Source organism: Thalassophryne amazonica, chromosome 4 (genome assembly GCF_902500255.1).
Source record: "Thalassophryne amazonica chromosome 4, fThaAma1.1, whole genome shotgun sequence".
In the NCBI taxonomy this organism is placed as follows: Eukaryota; Metazoa; Chordata; class Actinopteri; order Batrachoidiformes; family Batrachoididae; genus Thalassophryne; species Thalassophryne amazonica.
This window is the reverse complement of record NC_047106.1, coordinates 145,751,693-145,775,219: the sequence shown is the minus strand read 5'-3', so window position 1 is coordinate 145,775,219 and position 23,527 is coordinate 145,751,693. Positions and strand designations below refer to the sequence as shown.

Sequence of the window (23,527 nt, the reverse complement as noted above, 5' to 3'; positions counted from 1 at the left end):
AATGAATTTCAGCTTCTACCTTCTGGCCGTAGGTTTAGAGTCCCAAGGTGTAGAACAAAACGCTACAGGAGTAGTTTTGTCCCAGCAGCAATTGTGCAACTGAACACATCTTAGTAGGTTTGCATATGGTTATATTTAGATATTTATATACTCATTTATTTATTTGCCCTTTGCACACTAGTTTTAAGCTGACCATCTTTTAAGTGGTTTTAAGGTTGTGAGTCCTTGGTGGTGTTTGTTAACTTGTTTTGTGTATGTTCTTTGTTAGTATTTTTAGTGTTTTTTATTGTTGTTGTTGTGTTGACTAACATGGACGCCTTTTTTCTGTTTTCTGTTTGCTGCAAGCCAAATCTACCTACGGGTACAAATAAAGTTACCTGAACCTGAACCCTGAACCTGACATGTTGTCTTAAACTTGCAAAGGTGTGACAATACAGATACTCTCTTATGTTCTTCTTATTATTTTGCTATGATTTTATTGATCATATGTGATCAAAAGGGAGGAAATGCGAAAACTAAATAATTCTCTTCATGTGGTGCCATGTTTATTTGATATTGTGTTCATCACTGTGGGAATGCACTGTAAAATGTCCTTGTTTAATCCAAAGACAGTTCATGCAGTTTGCACAGAACAACTGATAGCCACATGTTTGTCTGACCTAGAGTGACACAGAGTCTGTTCTGATCATGACTAACTGCAGCCTTGAGATGAAAGCCTTTTTCCAGATGAAGTCATTTTTAGATAGCTACTACAACCCCTGGCAAAAATTATGGAATCACCGGCCTCGGAGGATGTTCATTCAGTTGTTTAATTTTGTAGAAAAAAAGCAGATCACAGATATGACACAAAGCTAAAGTCATTTCAAATGGCAACTTTCTTGCTTTAAGAAACACTATAAGAAATCAGGGAAAAAATTTGTGGCAGTCAGTAACGTTTACTTTTTTAGACCAAGTAGAGGGGAAAAAAATATGGAATCACTCAATTCTGAGGAAAAATGATGGAATCATGAAAAACAAAAGAACGCTCCAACACATCACTAGTATTTTGTTGCACCACCTCTGGCTTTTATAACAGCTTGCAGTCTCTGAGGCATGGACTTAATGAGTGACAAACTTCATCAATCTGGCTCCAACTTTCTCTGATTGCTGTTGCCAGATCAGTTTTGCAGGTTGGAGCCTTGTCATGGACCATTTTCTTCAACTTCCACCAAAGATTTTCATTTGGATTAAGATCCAGACTATTTGCAGGCCATGATATTGACCCTATATGTCTTTTTGCAAGGAATGTTTTCACAGTTTTTGCTCTATGGCAAGATGCATTATCATCTTGAAAAATGATTTCATCATCCCCAAACATCCTTTCAATTGATGGGATAAGAAAAGTGTCCAAAATATCAACGTAAACTTGTGCATTTATTGATGATGTATTGACAGCCATCTCCCCAGTGCCTTTACCTGACATGCAGCCCCATATCATCAATGACTTTACATGTTCTCTTCAGGCAGTCATCTTTATAAATCTCACTGGAACGGCACCAAACAAAAGTTCCAGCATCATCACCTTGCCCAATGCAGATTCCATATTCATCACTGAATATGACTTTCGTCCAGTCATCCACAGTCCACGATTGCTTTTCATTAGCCTATTGTAACCTTGTTTTTTTCTGTTTTGGTGTTAATGATGGCTTTCATTTAGCTTTTCTGTATGTAAATCCCATTTCCTTTAGGCGGTTTCTTACAGTTCGGTCACAGACATTGACTCCAGTTTCCTCCCATTCGTTCCTCATTTGTTTTGTTGTGCATTTTCGATTTTTGAGACATATTGCTTTAAGTTTTCTGTCTTGATGCTTTGATGTCTTCCTTGGTCTACCAGTATGTTTGCCTTTAACAACCTTCCCATGTTGTTTGTATTTGGTCCAGAGTTTAGACACAGCTGACTGTGAACATCCAACATCTTTTGCAACATTGCGTGATGATTTACCCTCTTTTAAGAGTTTGATAATCCTCTCCTTTGTTTCAATTGACATCTCTCGTGTTGGAGCCATGATTCATGTCAGTCCACTTGGTGCAACAGCTCTCCAAGGTGTGATCACTCCTTTTTAGATGCAGACTAACGGGCAGATCTGATTTGATGCAGGTATTAGTTTTGGGGATGAAAATTTACAGGGTGATTCCATAATTTATTCCTCAGAATTGAGTGAGTCCATATTTTTTCCCTCTGCTTGGTCTAAAAAAGTAACAGTTACTGACTGCCACAATTTTTTTTCCTGATTTCTTATAGTGTTTCTTAAAGCCAGAAAGTTGCCATTTGAAATGACTTTAGTTTTGTGTCATGTCTGTGATCTGCTTTTTTTCTACAAAATTAAACAACTGAATGAACATCCTCTGAGGCCGGTGATTCCATAATTATTGCCAGGGGTTGTAGTATCAGTATGGGTAGATGAGCTCATGAAAACTTGCGCACAAATACCGTCCTGACGTGTACATAAGGGTGCACTCTAAGTGCTGATTCACGCACACACTCAGACATTTGCTGTCTACTGTCTTTGGTGTGTCCAAAGCACTTTTTATAATAAAGCTGTTAATTTTGACAGTCAACCTCCTGACTCTTCCTTCCACGACAGCCAGAGCTTGGTCAAAACTTTGAAATTTTGCCTCCGCATGGGAAACCATTGACAACACCATGATTCAATGCAGCAGCAAGGAAGGTTTTTCTTTCCCAAGTCTTACCTTGTGTGTGCTTTTTATATGTGTTCATGTACCGGGCCGGCTTATGTGTGTTGTTTGTGTGTGTGTCGTTTGTCGTCATGAGGCCGGTCAAGGTTTGCTCAGCCCTGCTGTTGACCTAAGGCAGGACATACATCTGGAGCTGGTCCCCAGGCGCCTAAAGGCGACTTCTGCTCCTAACTGGCAATTAGGATGGGTTAAATGCAGTAAACACATTTCATTGTGCAGGGAACATGTTCCTTTGTGCATATGACAATAAAATTCTTTTGAATCCTTGATTCCCTGAATTATTATGGCAAAGTTTTTCATACACAAATGCAAACTCTAAAAAAAAATCCTTTTCTTTTAGAAGGAATTTAAAATTTATATGAACAGTATTGAACCCTGTACAAATGCAAAAGCTGTAAAAACATTATCAGCATGGACACACTGTATGAACTGTACCTAATTTGTCATTTTATTTATTTATTTTTATTTATTGTTACCCCCTGGCAAATTTTTGTTCAGTTATGTAAATGCACTTATGTGTTGTGCAACTTTTAAATCAATAAAAAAAGTAAAAAAAAAAAAAAATACTTCCATGGTCCACTTTACCATCAAAGGTAAGGGTAAATTTTGTTTGTTTGTTTGTTTTTTGTTTTTTTAGATTAAACAATGCACAATAATTTTTTTAAATGTTTACTAATAGACGTTGTTATTACCTGGAAGTATTATTATTGCTTATCCTTGCACACACTGTTTGTGGTTTTTTAAGCGCTGACGTAACGTTAATTTCTCTGCTGTGAGATCAATAAAGTCTTATCTTAAGTAACAGTGTTACTGAATGAAAGTTTTACCAGTATTTTTCTCAAACTAGCTGATATTTTCTTGTCTGTCAATTGTTTCCAGTGAAGAGAACAGATTTGTCAGACAGCTGGACTCAGAATTAAAGAAAAAAGGAAGACAGTTCTGGTGGTAGGTGGGGCTCACTTAAAAAGGGGGTATATTGGCATGAACTGTTACAAATGAAAATTATTAGGACCATGAAAGTGAAAGATGGAGAGTTTATTGCATATATTAATGCTTAGCCTGTTTTTACATGCTAATGTCTGTCTCTGTGTCTGTCTCTCAGGAGGCTCTGAGATGAGTCTGAGATGCTACTTCAGTGATGTCCACATAACTTGATAACTAATATTTGCCTTCAGCATTGTCTTTGTTTATCACCTTGTTCAAAACTTTCAAACTGGCCTGTTGTAGATCGAGAGACCACAGTGACCACACCATATGATTACATTATTAATTTACCTGATTATAAGATCATATTGCTACACATTTTGTCCCAATGCATGAAACAAAGTTTTTTTTTATTATTATTAATTAATAAGTAATATTTTTGGATGGAATAAACCTTTAAAAGCCTAGGTTTTTAAAGATTTTTGGGTACATTTAACCTTTACACTTATAGGTAGGGCCTGAAGTACTACTTTTTGTGCAAAACTATGTGATCTTGAAAGTGCCGCCTTGGAGGCTCTAGAGCAGGGGTGGCCAAGTTCGGTCCTCGAGATCTACCTTCCTGACACCCTTAGTTGTCTCCCTGCTCCTACACACCTGAATCCAATGAAAGGCTCATTAAAAGCCTGCTAACGAGTCTTTCATTGGATTCAGGTGTGTTGGAGCAGGGAGACAACTAAGAGTGTCAGGAAGGTAGATCTCGAGGACTGAACTTGGTCACCCCTGCTCTAGAGACATTCTAACTGATTTAGTTAAACTGTAAGTATATTTGGAGTGAAATCAAATTTGAAAATAGCTAGTCACGCTCTTGAATCATAGGTAGGTGGCACAGTCTCTAAAGAAATTCTCTGAATCGATGTCAAGAGAAGAAGCAGTGTGTGGCCTGAGAATGCAGCCGTACACATGCAGCCGTAAATGAATAGCCTCCAGCTCTGCAGACACATACTATTGCCCCTAGTGCAAACAAGGGAGCAGGTGAAGGGACTTTACATTCTTGATAAAATTCTACCAGGAAGATAAAGATGTAATTTCAGCAAGGCATTGATTCCAAAAACACAGACAAGGAAACACTCATCTGGTTTCAGAGAATGAAAATAAAACTGCATAAATGGTCCAGCCAATCCGGTGACTTGAATCAAATAAAAATCTATGGAAAAAAACTAAAGATCAGAGTTCATTGAAGAGGTCCATGGAACCTTCAAGAATTGAAGACTGGAAGAATAGAACAAAATCACACCTGATCAATGCATGTGACTACTTTCTCCGTACAGGAGGCTTCTTAAAGCTGCATTACCAACAAAGGCTTTTGTACAAAGTATTAAATGCATTTCAGTGTGTTCAATACTTTTTCCCTGTGTCATTCCATTTCATGACACATAATTTATGTTCGTATTTGTTTTGGTTTCCTTGTATATTTGGGTTATTTGGGTTGTTCCAGACATCTGGTGAAAATGTCATGTCAAGCACCTTGAGAAATATATTTACTAAGAAAAATGGCGACATGTTCAATACTTATTTTATGTATGTGTATACACACACACACACACACACACACACATATATATATATATAGCCACAATCCAGGATGAGACAGAAAAATCTTGAGATCAGCTAGATCATAGAAGACCAAGCCCCTCCATGGGATGCGTCATTGACATATAATGTGGCTGACATCAAGAAGAGCAACCAGTGGCTAGAAAAGGCTGGAATAAAGGACAACACAGAGGCTCTGATCGTGGAAGCACAAGAACAAGCCCTAAGCACTAGATCCATAGAGGCAGGAGTCCATCACAGCCAACAGGCCCCAAGTTGCAGGCTCTGCAAATGTGCCCCAGAGACAGTCCAGCACATAGTAGCAGGACGCAAGATGCAAGCTGGGACAGCATACACTGAGAGGCACAACCAAGTTTTGGGAATCGTGTACAGGAACATCTGTGCCGCATATGGATTAGAAGTCCCCAAGTCCCCATGGGAAATGCCACCAAGGGTGGTTGAGAATGACAGTGCTAAAGTCCCATTGGACTTCAACTTCCAGACAGACAAGCCAAAGTTTGCAAACCAATCAGACATGGTGGTTGACAAGGGAAAGAAGACTGCAGTTGTGATCATTGTGGCAATCCCATCTGACAGCAATATCAGAAAGAAGGAGCATAAGAAAACAGAGAAGTACCAAGGGCTGAAGGAGTAGCTGGAGCAGATATGGAAGGTGAAGTCCAAAGTGGTCCCAGTGGTAATAGAAGCACTAGCACCTGTAACCCTCAAATCAGAAGAGTGACTCCAGCAGATTCCAGGCATAACATCAGAGGTCTCTGTCCAGAAGAGCACAGTCCCAGGAACAGCTAAGATACCATGGAACCCTCAAACTCCCAGGACTCTGGTAGAGGGTGCTCGCTGGCTGTAGCTTGTCTCCACTGCGATATATGTTTTTATTTGTGACTATGTAAATACAGCAATCAGACACACGCACATTACAGGGAGTCCATGTCTGTCCAAACACAGTAGGTGTTGTCCAGCTGGAATGTCCAGAATGACAGATCACCACAGCTGCTTCTGTCATAGCCACACCTCCTGTCAGTTCTCAGCGTGCACACGAAAGCCACAATCATGTGGAACTTAGACAAGAAAAACAGACATAAAATTGGAACCATCATCCATTTATGGTGATGTAGGTAAATCCATAACAGAAAAATGAGAGTGACTGAGGCACTTTTGACTGAAATATAATGCAAATGTTGTTATCCATTCGGCTGCTCCCGTTTTGTGTTCGGGGTCGCCACAGCGGATACAACCAGATTCGCATTGATATTTGGCACAGGTTTTACGCTGGATCCCCTTCTTGACGCAACTCCAGTGTTACCTGGAGAAACACATACTGCCGCTGGTGTTCCGAAGAGGTCTTCCATCCAAGTACTAACCAGGTCCCGCACTGCTTAGCCTCTGAGATCTGATGGGATCAGGCTTACACAGAGCAGATTGAAAAATAATGCAAAATGTAAAAAGTACACCAAATAGTGTTTTCAAAATTAAATCCAAATGTCCACAAATCCACAATCTGGATCACATCCAGATCAAACTTTGTCAAGTGATATTGAGTACCAGTCTGCACCTCACTTTGAAATATGAGAGTGATTCAGGCATGTTTGGTTGAGATATAAAGTAAAATATACATTAAAATTTATATTTTACATTTAAGTAATAGGATAGGTGCCGGCAGGACCATGGAAATGTTAGCATCAGTTGGATTTCAATACCAAGGTCTACATACTTCTGTAAAATCGTATTTATGGAAAAGTGTTTGTTGTCCCACAATGTTGTATGCTATGGATTGCATCCCTCTATGTAGGTCTGACATTGCTTCATTAAAATATGCCCAGGGTAGTATAGTTAAAAATGTTATAGGTCTAAGAAAAAGGCACCATTATTCAAATTTGCTAAACACATTACAAATCCCTACAGTGGTTGATGTTATAAGAAATAATACATACAGCTTTTAGCATAGAGCCTTGTCTATTAGATCTCCTGTGCAATAAATCCAGTCGAGATTCCTTTCACATTATATTTTAAATGGGTTCATTAAGAACACACTACTGGATAAAGTGATGTCACAGGGTGATAAGTCATTGGATTGTTTTTATAATTATAGGAAATTATCCATTGAATTTCAGTGTAATGTACCATCGATTCTTTAAGATATCTCTTATTTCATGAAAATTTTGTTAAACCATGGTCTGCTGAGTTTACTCATGTCAGTTTAGTCACTTTGTCATTTTAATTCTTTTATAGTTTTCTATTGTTTTTTAATGTATGTATCTTTTATTTTTGATTGTGTGGATGTTAATTCTTCCCCAGTTTTGGAGGTTTAAATAAAGAAATAAAAATACAATAAAAGGGGTTTTCAATGTTAAATTTAAATGGCCACAAAATCCCATCTGTTGCCCATGACCAATGCCCTGCACTGTTTCACTTTATCAACATCACACTGCTTGCACAGTGTCTTAACAAAAATCTGCTGCTGCTACAAATACCGAATGGTTTGCACTACTGCACTTTCCACTTTTACAATTACCTTAGACACTACACTGTAAATACTTGTGCACTTTTCTGTCCTTATTGTTGAAATGTCAAATCAAATCAAATCAATTTTATTTATATAGCACCAAATCACAACGGTGAAAACGACCCCCTATGAGCAAGCACTTGGCGACAGTGGGAAGGAAAAACTCCCTTTTAATAGGAAGAAACCTCCAGCAGAACCAGGCTCAGGGAGGGGCAGTCTTCTGCTGGGACTGGTTGGGGCTGAGGGAGAGAACCAGGAAAAAGACATGCTGTGGAGGGGAGCAGAGATCAATCACTAATGATTAAATGCAGAGTGGTGCATACAGAGCAAAAAGAGAAAGAAACACTCAGTGCATCATGGGAACCCCCCAGCAGTCTAAGTCTATAGCAGCATAACTAAGGGATGGTTCAGGTTCACCTGATCCAGCCCTAACTATAAGCTTTAGCAAAAAGGAAAGTTTTAAGCCTAATCTTAAAAGTAGAGAGGGTGTCTGTCTCCCTGATCCGAATTGGGAGCTGGTTCCACAGGAGAGGAGCCTGAAAGCTGAAGGCTCTTCCTCCCATTCTACTCTTACAAACCCTAGGAACTACAAGTAAGCCTGCAGTCTGAGAGCGAAGCGCTCTATTGGGGTGATATGGTACTATGAGGTCCCTATGATAAGATGGGACCTGATTATTCAAAACCTTATAAGTAAGAAGAAGAATTTTAAATTCTATTCTAGAATTAACAGGAAGCCAATGAAGAGAGGCCAATATGGGTGAAATATGCTCTCTCCTTCTAGTCCTTGTCAGTACTCTAGCTGCAGCATTTTGAATTAACTGAAGGCTTTTCAGGGAACTTTTAGGACAACCTGATAATAATGAATTACAATAGTCCAGCCTAGAGGAAATAAATGTATGAATTAGTTTTTCAGCATCACTCTGAGACAAGACCTTTCTAATTTTAGAGATATTGCGCAAATGCAAAAAAGCAGTCCTACATATTTGTTTAATATGCGCTTTGAATGACATATCCTGATCAAAAATGACTCCAAGATTTCTCACAGTATTACTAGAGATCAGGGTAATGCCATCCAGAGTAAGGATCTGGTTAGACACCATGTTTTTTAAGATTTGTGGGGCCAAGTACAATAACTTCAGTTTTATCTGAGTTTAAAAGCAGGAAATTAGAGGTCATCCATGTCCTTATGTCTGTAAGACAATCCTGCAGTTTAGCTAATTGGTGTGTGTCCTCTGGCTTCATGGATAGATAAAGCTGGGTATCATCTGCGTAACAATGAAAATTTAAGCAATGCCGTCTAATAATACTGCCTTAGGGAAGTATGTATAAAGTGAATAAAATTGGTCCTAGCACAGAACCTTGTGGAACTCCATAATTAACCTTAGTCTGTGAAGAAGATTCCCCATTTACATGAACAAATTGTAATCTATTAGATAAATATGATTCAAACCACCGCAGCGCAGTGCCTTTAATACATATGGCATGCTCTAATCTCTGTAATAAAATTTTATGGTCAACAGTATCAAAAGCAGCACTGAGGTCTAACAGGACAAGCACAGAGATGAGTCCACTGTCTGAGGCCATAAGAAGATCATTTGTAACCTTCACTAATGCTGTTTCTGTACTATGATGAATTCTAAAACCTGACTGAAACTCTTCAAATAGACCATTCCTCTGCAGATGATCAGTTAGCTGTTTTACAATTACCCTTTCAAGAATTTTTAATAGAAAAGGAAGGTTGGAGATTGGCCTATAATTAGCTAAGATAGCTGGGTCAAGTGATGGCTTTTTAAGTAATGGTTTAATTACTGCCACCTTAAAAGCCTGTGGTACATAGCCAACTAACAAAGATAGATTGATCATATTTAAGATCGAAGCATTAATTAATGGTAGGGCTTCCTTGAGCAGCCTGGTAGGAATGGGGTCTAATAAACATGTTGATGGTTTGGAGGAAGTAACTAATGAAAATAACTCAGACAGAACAATCAGAGAGAAAAAGTCTAACCAAATACCAGCATCACTGAAAGCAGCCAAAGATAACGATACGTCTTTGGGATGGTTATGAGTAATTTTTTCTCTAATAGTTAAAATTTTATTAGCAAAGAAAGTCATGAAGTCATTACTAGTTAAAGTTAAAGGAATACTCGGCTCAATAGAGCTCTGACTCTGTCAGCCTGGCTACAGTGCTGAAAAGAAACCTGGGGTACACTTATTACAAGTACCATCACTGCTAAAGGAGGCCGAGGAATAACTAAACATTTCACACCCAGAGCAGAAAAGTGCGGGAGAGACAAGAGAAGCCTCCATGCTAAACCGGCTAAGAGCTAGTAGCTGCGCTAAGCTAGTGGATTCCTAAAAACACACAAAGTGAATAATGTGTAAATAATTTAGAGGTGATTCAGCAGAGGGAGTGCTTTAGTTAAGGCACGTGAAGATTACACTGTGAAACAAATCGTTATCTAGTTAACTAGATCAGTCTAACTGCGCAGATTAAACAGCTAACAGATACAGCAAAACACCACTGTGCTCCGGAACAGGAAGTGATACAATGCCGCAGTGAGAGCCAACCACCAGTAGAGGCCAGACAAGACATGTCTTGTCCTGTCATCACAGAGGGAAGGTGAGAAACAAAATTTTGATTCCTTGTATGTCTAGTACATGTGAAGAATTGACAATAAAGACGACTTTGACTTTGAACTATCAACCCCACTGAGGTTCTCAGCCTGGGTCTCATTAACAAAAGATCATCCATTCATCCATCCATTTTCTTCCGCTTATCCGGAGTCGGGTCACGGGGGCAGCAGCTCAAGCAAAGCCGCCCAGACCTCCCGATCCACACACACCTCCTCCAGCTCCTCCGGGGGAACCCCAAGGTGTTCCCAAACCAGCCGACAGATGTAGTCCCTCCAGCGTGTCCTGGGTCTTCCCCAGGGCCTCCTCCCAATAGGATGTGCCTGGAACACCTCTCCAGCGAGGTGTCCAGGGGGCATCTGGAAAAGATGCCCGAGCCACCTCAACTGACTCCTTTCGATGTGGAGGAGCAGCGGCTCGACTCCGAGCTCCTCCCAAGTGACCGAGCTCCTCACCCTATCGCTAAGGGAGTGCCCATCCACCCTGCGGAGGAAACTCATCTCGGCCGCTTGTACTCACAATCTCGTTCTTTCGGTCATGAGCCAAATCTCATGACCATAGGTGAGGATCGGAACGTAGATTGATCTGTAAATCGAGAGCTTTGCCCCCCTACTCAGCTCTCTCTTCACCACGACGGTCCGATACAGCGACCGCATCACTGCAGATGCTGCACCGATCCGTCTATCAATCTCACGCTCCATCCGTCCCTCACTTATGGCAAGGACAGTCCACCGATCTGAAGAGGGCAAAGCACCTTTTTCCGGTCAAGAACCATGGCCTCGGATTTGGAGGTGCTGATTTTCATCCCAGACGCTTCACACTCGGCTGCAAACCGCCCCAGTGCACGCTGAAGGTCCTGATTTGACGAAGTCAACAGAACCACATCGTCCGCAAACAGCAGAGACGAGATTCTGTGGTTCCCAAACCAGACCCCCTCTAAATTCTGTCCTTACAAATAATGAACAGAACCTGTGACAAAGGGCAGCCCTGGTGGAGGCCAACGTGCACTGGAAACAGGTTTGACTTACTACCGGAAACATGAACAAAGCTCCTGCTGCGGTCGTACAGAGCCCGGATAGCCCTTAGCAAAGGACCCCGGACCCCATACTCCCGGAGCACCCCCCACAGGGTGCCCCGAGGGACACGGTCGAACGCCTTCTTCAGATCCACAAAACACATGTGGACTGGTTGGGCAAACTTCCATGAGCCCTCGGGCACCCGATGGAGCGTGTAGAGCTGGTCCAGTGTGCCGCGACCAGGACGAAAACCACACTGCTCCTCCTGAATCCGACGTTCGACCATCGGTCGAATTCTCCTCTCCAGTACTCTGGAATAGACCTTACCGGGGAGGCTGAGGAGTGTGATCCCCCTATAGTTGGAAGACACCCTCCGGTCCCCCTTCTTAAACAGAGGGACCACCACCCCGGTCTGCCAATCCAGAGGCACTGTTCTCGACCGCCACGCGATGTTGCAGAGGCATGTCAACCAAGACAGTCCCATAACATCCAGACACTTAAGGTACTCAGGACGGATTTCATCCACCGCAGGAGCCTTGCCACCGATGAGCTTTCTAACCACCTCAGTAAGTTCAGCCTGGGTAATGGATGATTCCGCCTCTGAGTCCCCAGTCTCTGCTTCCTCTTCGGAAGACGTGACGATGGGATTGAGGAGATCCTCGAAGTATTCCTTCCACCGCCCGACAACATCCCCAGTCAGGGTCAACAGCTCCCCACCCGCTCCGTAGACAGTGCTGATGGAGAGCTGCTTCTGCCTCCTGAGGCGTCGGACAGTTTGCCAGAATTTCTTCGAGGCCGACCGATAGTCCTCGTCCATGGCCTCCCCGAACCTCTCCCAGACCTGAGTTTTTGCCTCTGTGACTGCACGGGCTGCAGCACGCTTGGCCTGCCGGTACCTGTCAGCTGCCCCCAGGGTCCCACCTACCAACAAAGACAAGTAGGACTCCTTCTTCAGCTTGACGGCATCCCTTACTTCCGGCATCCACCACCGGGTTCGGGGGTTGCTGCCGCAACAGGCACCAGAGACCTTGTGATCACAGCTATGAGCGGCTGCATCAACAATGGAGGTGGAGAACACGGTCCACTCAGACTCCATGTCTCCAACCTCCCCTGGGATCTGGGAGAAGCTCTCCCGGAGGTGGGAGTTGAAGACCTCACTGACAGAGGGTTCCGCCAGTCGTTCCCAGCAGACCCTCACAATATGTTTTGGCCTGCCAGGTCTGACCAGCTTCCTCCCCTCCCAGCGGATCCAACTCACCACCAGGTGGTGATCGGTCGACAGCTCTGCCCCTCTCTTCACTCGAGTCTCTGAGACACGTGGCCGAAGGTCAGATGATACAACTACAAAGTTGATCATTGACCTCTGGCTCAGGGTGTCCTGGTGCCACGTGCACTTATGGACACCCTTGTGCTCCAACATGGTGTTCATGATGGACAAACTGTGACTAGCACAGAAGTCTAATAAATGAACACTACTCGGGTTCAGCTCGGGGAGGCCGTACTTCCCGATCACCCCCCTCCAGGTCTCACTGTCGTCGCCCACGTGGGCGTTGAAATCCCCCCAGGAGAACAATGGAGTCCCCAGTTGGAGCGCTATCTAGTACCCCTCCCAGGGACTCCAAGAAGGTCGGGTACTCTGCAATGCCACTCGGCCCATAGGCCAAGACAACAGTGAGAAATCTGTCCCTGACCTGCAGGCATAGGGACGCGACCCTCTCGTTCACTGGAGTGAACTCCAACACATGGCGACTGAGCTGGGGAGCAATAAGCAATGCGACCCCAGCTCTCTGCCTCTCCCCGTGGGCAACACCAGAAAAATGAAGCATCCAGCCCCTCTCCAGGAGTTGAGTACCAGAGCCCAAGCTGGGCATGGAGGTGAGCCCAACTATCTCTAGTCGGTATCTCTCAAACTCCCGCACAAGCTCAGGCTCCTTCCCGCCGAGTGAGGTGACATTCCACGTCCCAACAGCCAGGGGCTGTGAGCATGGACCAGGCCGCCGGGCCACCCGCCCTTGACCGCCACCCAATCCTCTCTGCACCCGACCCCCATGGCCTCCTCTGCAGGTGGTGAACCCACAGGAGGGCGGCCCCACGTCGCTCTTTCGGGCTGAGCCCGGCTGGGCCCCATGGGCTAAGGCCTAACCACCAGGCGCTCACGCGCGAGCCCCAACCCCAGGCCTGGCTCCAGGGTGGGGCCCCAGCTCCGCCATACCGGGCGACGTCTCGGTCCTTGATTTTTTACTGGTCATGGAGGTTCTGAACTGCCCTTAGTCTGACCCGTCACCTAGGACCTGTTTGCCTTGGGAGACCCTACAAGGGGCACAAAGCCCCTGACAACATAGCTTCTAGGATCATCCGGGTATGCAAACTCCCCCACCACTATAAGGTGGCAGCTAGAGGGGGAACAAAAGATCACTGTCCTCAAAATCATTGCTGATTAATGATCTAATTATGAACTACGTATGGATCATCACTTAGATATTATTGTTAAGAAAAACCTGTATTAAGCCTACAGCTGTCCTCAACTTAAATGAGGCCTGCCACCTGCGTACACATTTAGTCATGCCTCTCGTGATGCGAAGCAAGGCGGTTGTCAAAAGAATTGTAAATAGACTTATCAATTATTAATGTCTTTGATTCTGTCTTTCATATATATATATATATATATATATATATATATATATATATATATATATATATATATATATATACATATATACACACACACATACATATACACACATACATATACGAGGTCTGTCCATAAAGTAACGTTCCTTTTTATTTTTTTTCAAAAACTATATGGATTTCATTCATATGTTTTTATGTCAGACATGCTTGAACCCTCGTGCGTCATTCGCCTGTGAGCACGCCTTGGGAAGGAGTGGTCCCACCCCCTCGTCGGATTTTCATTGGCTGGAAATGGCGGAATGAAAAGGACTTTTTTTCCATCAGAATTTTTTCAGAAGCTGTTAGAGACTGGCACCTGGAAACCATTCGAAAAATTTATCTGGCTTTCGGTGAAAATTTTATGGGCTTCACAGAGAATAAGGACTTTAACTACAGCTTTAAGGACCCCTTTAAGGATGGTCGGTGTGCCGCGCTCCGAGCTGCGACGATGCGGCACAAGCCACCGGACCATTTCTAAACGGATGGCTCTGTGGGTACGAGACTGTCGTGTGTTCTTTCTCTGGTTATCACAAGAGCTGGACATCAGCCATTTTCCGGCAGATTTCACTTTTAACAAGCGATTTTGTCATGGAAAGCCGCGCGGAGGCTTCGCGCGTCACGACCGATTCGCTTTGGAAGCGAGACAAAGGAACACCTCCGTTTCGGAGTGTTAGAGGACAAGTTGGGACATGCCTATTTCGGCTTTCAGTGCTTACCAGTCGAGTGAGTATTAGAGAAATTGTGGAGAGCTGGACATGTCCCAACTTGTCCTCTAACACTCCGAAACGGAGGTGTTCCTTTGTCTCGCTTCATCAGTGAATCGGTCGTGACGCACGGAGCCTCTGCGCGGCTTTCCATGACAAAATCTCTTGTTAAAAGTGAAATCTGCCGGAAAATGGCTGATGTCCAGCTCTTGTGATAACCAGAGAAAGAGCACACGACGGTCTCGTATCCACAGAGCCATCAGCTTAGAAATGGTCCGGTGGTTTGTGCCTCGTCGTAGCTGTAGTTAAAGTCCTTATTCTCTGTGAAGCCCGTAAAATTTTCACCGAAAGCCAGATAAATTTTTCGAATGGTTTCCAGGTGCCAGTCTGTAACAGCTTCTGAAAAAATTCTGACGGAAAAAAAGTCCTTTTCATTCCGCCATTTCCAGACAATGAAAATCCGACGAGGGGGCGGGACCACTCCTTCCCAAGGCGTGCTCACAGGCGAATGACATCACTGAGAGGCATGCGCACGAGGGTTCAAGCATGTCTGACGTAAAAACATATGAATGAAAGCCATATAGTTTTTGAAAAAAATAAAAAGGACCGTTACTTTATGGACAGACCTCATACAGTGAGGAAAATAAGTATTTGAACACCCTGTAATTTTGCAAGTTCTCCCACTTAGAAATCATGGAGGGGTCTTAGGTGCATGTCCACTGTGAGAGACATAATCTAAAAAAAAAAAAAAAAAATCCGGAAATCACAATCTATGATTTTTTTTAAATAATTTATTTGTATGTTACTGCTGCAAATAAGTATTTGAACACCTGTGAAAATCAATGTTAATATTTGGTACAGTAGCCTTTCAGAATCAGAATCAGAAGAAGTTTATTGCCATTGCCAATGAACAGGATTCACAGACTAGGAATTTGCTTCGATATAATGGTGCAACATTAAACAGAGAGCAATATAAAATGCTAAGATAAAATATACAATATGTGCCAAAATAAGACAAAATCTAAGACAAAAAATGACATATGAAATATGAACGGCTGTGTGCAACAGAAAAACAGAAAGAAAGAGGAACAGAAAAAAACAGTGCAGTGGGAGGAGTGCAATTAAAACCAAAGTACATTGTCTAAAGTGACCCGTGACAAAATGATAAAGTGACAGAGTTAAGGTTAAGGTGACTGAGTTATGAGGAGTTCATGAGTCTAACGGCAGAGGGGAAGAAACTGTTCTTATGGCGGGAGGTTCTGGTCTGGATGGACCGTAGCCTCCTGCCCGAGGGGAGTGGTTTGAATAGACTGTGTGCAGGGTGAGAAGGGTCGGCTGTGATCCGACCTGCTCAGCCCAGAGTCCTGGAGACGTGCAGGTCGTAGCGAGATGGAAGGCTACAGCCGATCACCTTCTCAGCAGAGGCCATAATACGCTGCAGTCTGTGTCTGTCCCTGGCTGTGGCCCCGACGTACCACACCCTGATGGAGGAGCAGAGGATGGACTCGATGATGGCCGTGTAGAACTGCACCATCAGCTGGACAGGCAGCTTGGCCTTCTTCAGCTGCCGCAGGAAGTACATCCTCTGCTGGGCCTTCTTGATGAGGGAGCTGATGGTTGACTCCCACTTGAGGTCCTGGGTGATGGTGGTGCCAAGGAAGCGATGACAGTCCACAGTGGTGATGGGGCTGTTGGTGAGGGCGAGGGAGGGCAGGGGGGCTGTGGCTTTCCTGAAGTCCACGATCATCTCCACTGTTTTCTGGGCGTTGAGCTCCAAGTTGTTGCTGCTTCACCAGGTCACCAGCCGGTCCACCTCCCTCCTGTAGGCAGACTCATCCCCATCCAAAATGAGTCCGATGAGGGTGGTGTCGTCCGCAAACTTGATGAGCTTTACGGAGTCGTGGCTGGAGGTGCAGCAGTTAGTGTACAGGGAGAAGAGCAGAGGGGAAAGGACACAGCCCTGTGGAGATCCTGTGCTGAGAGCCCGAGTGTTCGAGACATTCTTTCCCAGCCTCACATGCTGACTCCAGTCCGTCAGGAAGTCTGTGATCCACCTGCAGGTGGAGTCGGGCACGTGGAGCAGAGAAAGCTTGTCCTGGAGCAAAGCCGGAAGGATGGTGTTGAATGCAGAGCTGAAGTCCACAAATAGGATCATAGCGAAGGTTCCTGGGGAGTCCAGGTGCTGCAGGATGGAGTGCAGGGCCAGGTTTATGGTGTCTTCTACAGACCTGTTGGCTCTGTAGACAAACTGCAGGGGGTCCAGGAGGGGGTTGGTGATGGACTTCAGGTGGGATAAAACCAGGCGTTCGAAGGTCTTCATGACTACAGACGTGAGAGCCACAGGCCTGTAGTCATTAAGTCCAGTGATGCGTGGTTTCTTGGGGACTGGAACTATAATGGAGGACTTGAAGCAGACTGGAACATGGCATGACTCCGGGGAGGTGTTGAAGATCCCCGTGAAGACTGGGGCCAGCTCATCAGCACAGTGTCTCAGGGTGGCAGGAGAGACACAGTCTGGGCCCGGGGCCTTACGTGGATTGAGCCCTTTGAAATGTCTTCTCACGTCCTCCTCTTGGACGGAGAGGGCAACGGGGGGAGGGGGGAGGTCAGCGGTGAGAGGGGGGAGGTCCACGGTGTTTGAATATCCAGTTGTGTGGGGGGTGGGGAGGTGTGACTCCTTGTCTTCAAAGCGTGAATAGAAGACGTTCAGGTTGTTGGCCAGCTTCAGGTCATCAATAGAACGAAGTGCTTTGGGCTTGTAGTTGGTGATCTCTTTCAGCCCCCTCCACACAGAGGCTGAGTCGTTGGCAGAGAACCTTTGCTGCAGACGTGAACTGTACATGGATTTAGCCTTTGCCACCTCCTTGCTAAATCTGTACTTTGCACCTCTATAGCTGTCTCTGTCTCCTTCTCTGAAAGCCACCTCTTTCTACTGATGGAGCTGCCGGAGTTTAGGTGTGAACCAGGGCTTGTCATTGTTATATCTCACCCTGGTGCGCTGTGGGATGATGCTGTCTTCACAGAAATGAATATATGACGTCACAGTGTCCGTGTAGTCATCTAGACTGTCTCCTGAAGCCTCAAATATATCCCAATCCGTAGTGCCCAAGCACACGCGTAGGTCCTCCACAGCTTCATTGCTCCACACTTTAGATGTCCTCACAACAGGTTTAGAGAGTTTTAGTCTCTGTCTGTATGCGGGGATCAAGTGGACCATCACGTGATCTGAGAGTCCCAAAGCTGCACGGGCCACCGCTCGGTACGCACCACTCACTGTCGTGTAACAATGATCTAACGTGCTCCCTTCTCTGGTCGGGCATTTAACAAACTGTTTGTATTTTGGTAATTCCTGACTGAGATTCCCTTTGTTAAAATCACGGAGAATTATAACAAGAGAGTCCGGAAAGTCTCTCTCCACGCTCATAATCTGATCCGCGAGCGCGCGCTCGGCCTCGTGCACGTCCTCGCTCGGTGGAATATACACAGAGCAAAGTATGAAAGAGTTAAACTGACGTGGAGAGTAGAACGGTCTACAGTTTATGAGGAGATATTCCAGAGAGGGACAGCAGTGCTGGGAGATCACAGTCACATCAGAGCACCAGGCGTTGTTGATACAGAAGCAGAGTCCTCCCCCTCTAGTTTTTCCACCAGAGAGTGCTCGGTCTCTGTCTGCGAGGAGGAGTTGGAATCCCTCTAGTTGGAGCGCGCAGTCTGGTGTCTGTGCATTTAACCACGTCTCTGTGAAGCACAGTACACAAGATGAGGAGAAATCTCTAATCTTCTTCATCAGCAGTGCCAGCTCATCCATCTTGTTGTGGAGTGAGCGGACGTTGGAGAGAAATATTCCAGGTAGGGGCGTGCGCGTGCCCCTTCGTCTGAGGCACACGAGAGCTCCAGCTCGTTTTCCTCTCTGCGGGCGTCTCACTCTTTTGGCCAAAAAGTGAACCAGTTCAGCTGCAGGCACTAAAAAAACTGGCATAATGTCCGTGGGTGTTGATGATCTGAAGTTTAGAAGCTCCTTGCGGGTGTAGGAGCACGATGACACTTGATTTACACACAAAAACAGACAAAACAGGGAGCACCAGAATACCAGGGCACCTTCACGTGGTGCCATCTTGGATAGGAATTTGTTTGCAATTACAGAGGTCAAATGTTTCCTGTAGTTTTTCACCAGGTTTTCACACACTGCAGCAGGGATTTTTGGTCCACTCCTCCATACAGATCTTTTTTAGATCTTTCAGGTTTGGAGTTTCAGCTCCCTCCAAAGATTTTCCATTGAGTTCAGGTCTGGAGACTGTCCAGGCCACTCCAGAACCTTGAAATACTTCTTACGGAGCCCCTCCTTAGTTGCCCTGGTGTGTTTGGTGTCATTGTCATGCTGGAAGACACAGCCATGACCCATCTTCATTGCTCTTACTGAGGGAAGGAGGTTGTTTGCCAAAATCTCACCATACATGACCCCATCCATCCTCCCTTCAATACGGTGCAGTCGTCCTGTCCTATTTGCAGAAGAGCACCCCCAGAGTATGATGTTTCCACCCCCATGCTTCACGGTTGGGATGACTTTCTTGGGGTTGTTCTCATCCTCTAAACATGGTAAGTGGAGTTGATTCCAAAAAGCTCTATTCTGGTCTCATCTGACCACATGACCTTCTCCCATGCCTCCTCTGGATCATCCAGATGGTCACTGGTGAACTTAAAACGGGCCTGGACATGTGCTGGCTTGAGCAGGGGGACCTTGCTGCCCTGCAGGATTTTAAACCATGACATCATCATGTGTTACTAATGTAATCTTTGTGACTGTGGTCCCAGCTCTCTTCAGGTCATTGACCAGTTCCTCCTGTGTAGTTCTGAGCTTTCTCAGAATCATCCTTACACTACAAATTGAGATCTTGCATGTAATCCCAGACCAAGGGAGACTGACAGTCATCTTGAGTTTCTTCCACTTTCTAATAAATAATCATAACAGTTGTTGTCTTCTACCAAGCTGCTTGCCTGTTGTCCTGTAGTCCATCCCAGCCTTGTGCAGGTCTACAGTTTTGTCCCTGGTGTCCTTAGACAGCTCTTTGGTCTTGGCTATGCAGGACAGGTTAGAGTGTGACTGATTGAGTGTGTGAACACATGTCTTTTATACAGGTAACAAGTTCAAACAGGTGCAATTAATACAGGTAAAGAGTGCAGAATAAGAGGGCTTCTTAAAGAAAAATGAACAGGTCTGTGAGAGACAGAATTCTTGCTGGTTGGTAGGTGTTCAAATACTTATTTACAGCAGTAACGTACAAATAAAGGATTTAAAAAAATCATACATTATGATTTCCAGATTTTTTTTTTTATTATTTTATGTCTCTCACAGCGGACATGCACCTAAGATGAAAATTTCAGACCCCTCCATGATTTCTAAGTGGGAGAAATTGCAAAATCACAGGGTGTTCAAATACTTATTTTCCTCACTATATATATATATATATATATATATATATATATATATATATATATATATATATATATATATATATATATATATATATATATATATATATATATATATAGTGATGCTCTACTGCACTCTACTGGTGGTTGGCTCTAACTGCGGTATTGTATCACTTCCTGTTCCGGAGGACAGCGTTGTTTTTCTGTATCTGTTAGCTGTTTAATCTGCGTAGTTAGATTGATCTAGATAACGATTTGTTTCACAGTGTAATCTTCACGTGCCTTAACTAAAGCACCCTCTCTGCCAAATCACCTCTAAATTATTTTCACATTCTTCACTTTGTGTGTTTTTACGAATCCACTAGCTTAGCGCAGCTATTAGCTCTTAGCCGGTTTAGCATGGCGGCTTCTCCTGTCTCTCCCGCATTTTTCTGCACTGGGTGTGAAATGTTTAGTTATTCCTCGGCCTACTTTAGCAGTAATGGTACTTATAATAAGTGTAGCTTGTTCGTAGCTTTGGAGGCCAGGCTGGGCGAATTGGAGACTTGGCTCCCCACCTTGGAAAATCCTACAGCTAGGCAGGCCCCTGTAGTTGGTGCAGACCAAGGTAGCTTAGCCACCGTTAGCTGTCCCCCAGCAGATCCCGAACAGCCGGGAAAGCGGGCCGACTGGGTGACTGTGAGGAGGAAGCGTAGTCCTAAACAGAAGCCCCCTGTACACCACCAACCCTTTCACATCTCTAACCGTTTTTCCCCACTCGGCGACACACCCGCCGAGGATCAAACTCTGGATATTGGCGACTCTGTTTTGAGAAGTGTGAAGTTAGCGACACCAGCAACCATAGTCAAATGTCTTCCGGGGGCCAGAGCAGGTGACATTGAAGGAAATTTGAAACTGCTGGCTAAGGCTAAGCATAAATTTGGTAAGATTGTAATTCACGTCGGCAGTAATGACACCCAGTTACGCCAATCGGAGGTCACTAAAATTAACATTGAATCGGTGTGTAACTTTGCAAAAACAATGTCGGACTCTGTTGTTTTCTCTGGGCCCCTCCCCAATCGGACCGGGAGTAACATGTTTAGCCGCATGTTCTCCCTGAATTGCTGGCTGTCTGAGTGGTGTCCAAAAAATGAGGTGGGCTTCATAGATAATTGGCAAAGCTTCTGGGGAAAACCTGGTCTTGTTAGGAGAGACGGCATCCATCCCACTTTGGATGGAGCAGCTCTCATTTCTAGAAATCTGGCCAATTTTCTTAAATCCTCCAAACTGTGACTATCCAGGGTTGGGACCACGAAGCAGAGTTGTAGTCTTACACACCTCTCTGCAGCTTCTCTCCCCGTGCCATCCCCTCATTACCCCATCCCTGTAGCGATGGTGCCTGCTCCCAGACCACCAACAACCAGTAAAAATCTATTTAAGCATAAAAATTCAAAAAGAAAAAATAATATAGCACCTTCAACTGCACCACAGACTAAAACAGTTAAATGTGGTCAATTAAACATGAGGTCTCTCTCTTCTAAGTCCCTGTTAGTAAATGATATAATAATTGATCAACATATTGATTTATTCTGCCTTACAGAAACCTGGTTACAGCAGGATGAATATGTTAGTTTAAATGAGTCAACACCCCCGAGTCACACTAACTGTCAGAATGCTCGTAGCACGGGTCGAGGGGGAGGATTAGCAGCAATCTTCCACTCCAGCTTATTAATTAATCAAAAACCCAGACAGAGCTTTAATTCATTTGAAAGCTTGACTCTTAGTCTTGTCCATCCAAATTGGAAGTCTCAAAAACCAGTTTTGTTATTATCTAGTGAGATAGATTATCTCATCAATAGTTTTACATCCTCATTGAAGACAACTTTGGATGCTGTAGCTCCTCTGAAAAAGAGAGCTTTAAATCAGAAATGTCTGACTCCGTGGTATAACTCACAAACTCGTAGCTTAAAGCAGATAACCCGTAAGTTGGAGAGGAAATGGCGTCTCACTAATTTAGAAGATCTTCACTTAGCCTGGAAAAAGAGTCTGTTGCTCTATAAAAAAGCCCTCCGTAAAGCTAGGACATCTTTCTACTCATCACTAATTGAAGAAAATAAGAACAACCCCAGGTTTCTTTTCAGCACTGTAGCCAGGCTGACAAAGAGTCAGAGCTCTATTGAGCTGAGTATTCCATTAACTTTAACTAGTAATGACTTCATGACTTTCTTTGCTAACAAAATTTTAACTATTAGAGAAAAAATTACTCATAACCATCCCAAAGACGTATCGTTATCTTTGGCTGCTTTCAGTGATGCCGGTATTTGGTTAGACTCTTTCTCTCAGATTGTTCTGTCTGAGTTATTTTCATTAGTTACTTCATGCAAACCATCAACATGTGTATTAGACCCCATTCCTACCAGGCTGCTCAAGGAAGCCCTACCATTATTTAATGCTTCGATCTTAAATATGATCAATCTATCTTTATTAGTTGGCTATGTACCACAGGCTTTTAAGGTGGCAGTAATTAAACCATTACTTAAAAAGCCATCACTTGACCCAGCTATCTTAGCTAATTATAGACCAATCTCCAACCTTCCTTTTCTCTCAAAAATTCTTGAAAGGGTAGTTGTAAAACAGCTAACTGATCATCTGCAGAGGAATGGTCTATTTGAAGAGTTTCAGTCAGGTTTTAGAATTCATCATAGTACAGAAACAGCATTAGTGAAGGTTACAAATGATCTTCTTATGGCCTCGGACAGTGGACTCATCTCTGTGCTTGTTCTGTTAGACCTCAGTGCTGCTTTTGATACTGTTGACCATAAAATTTTATTACAGAGATTAGAGCATGCCATAGGTATTAAAGGCACTGCGCTGCGGTGGTTTGAATCATATTTGTCTAATAGATTACAATTTGTTCATGTAAATGGGGAATCTTCTTCACAGACTAAAGTTAATTATGGAGTTCCACAAGGTTCTGTGCTAGGACCAATTTTATTCACTTTATACATGCTTCCCTTAGGCAGTATTATTAGACAGTATTGCTTAAATTTTCATTGTTACGCAGATGATACCCAGCTTTATCTATCCATGAAGCCAGAGGACACACACCAATTAGCTAAACTGCAGGATTGTCTTACAGACATAAAGACATGGATGACCTCTAATTTCCTGCTTTTAAACTCAGATAAAACTGAAGTTATTGTACTTGGCCCCACAAATCTTAGAAACATGGTGTCTAACCAGATCCTTACTCTGGATGGCATTACCCTGACCTCTAGTAATACTGTGAGAAATCTTGGAGTCATTTTTGATCAGGATATGTC

The 23,527-nt window shown here is 43.9% G+C and overlaps 1 long non-coding RNA gene across 1 annotated transcript; it reads left to right on the top strand.

Moving 5' to 3' along the window:
* The first annotated feature begins 4,830 nt into the window (after nucleotides 1–4,830).
* LOC117509308 lies at nucleotides 4,831–23,167 on the top strand. The gene is made up of 3 exons (XR_004560377.1): nucleotides 4,831–5,025; nucleotides 9,598–9,600; nucleotides 23,155–23,167. It is a non-coding gene; the product is annotated as an uncharacterized LOC117509308 (long non-coding RNA).
* The last annotated feature ends 360 nt before the right edge of the window (nucleotides 23,168–23,527 follow it).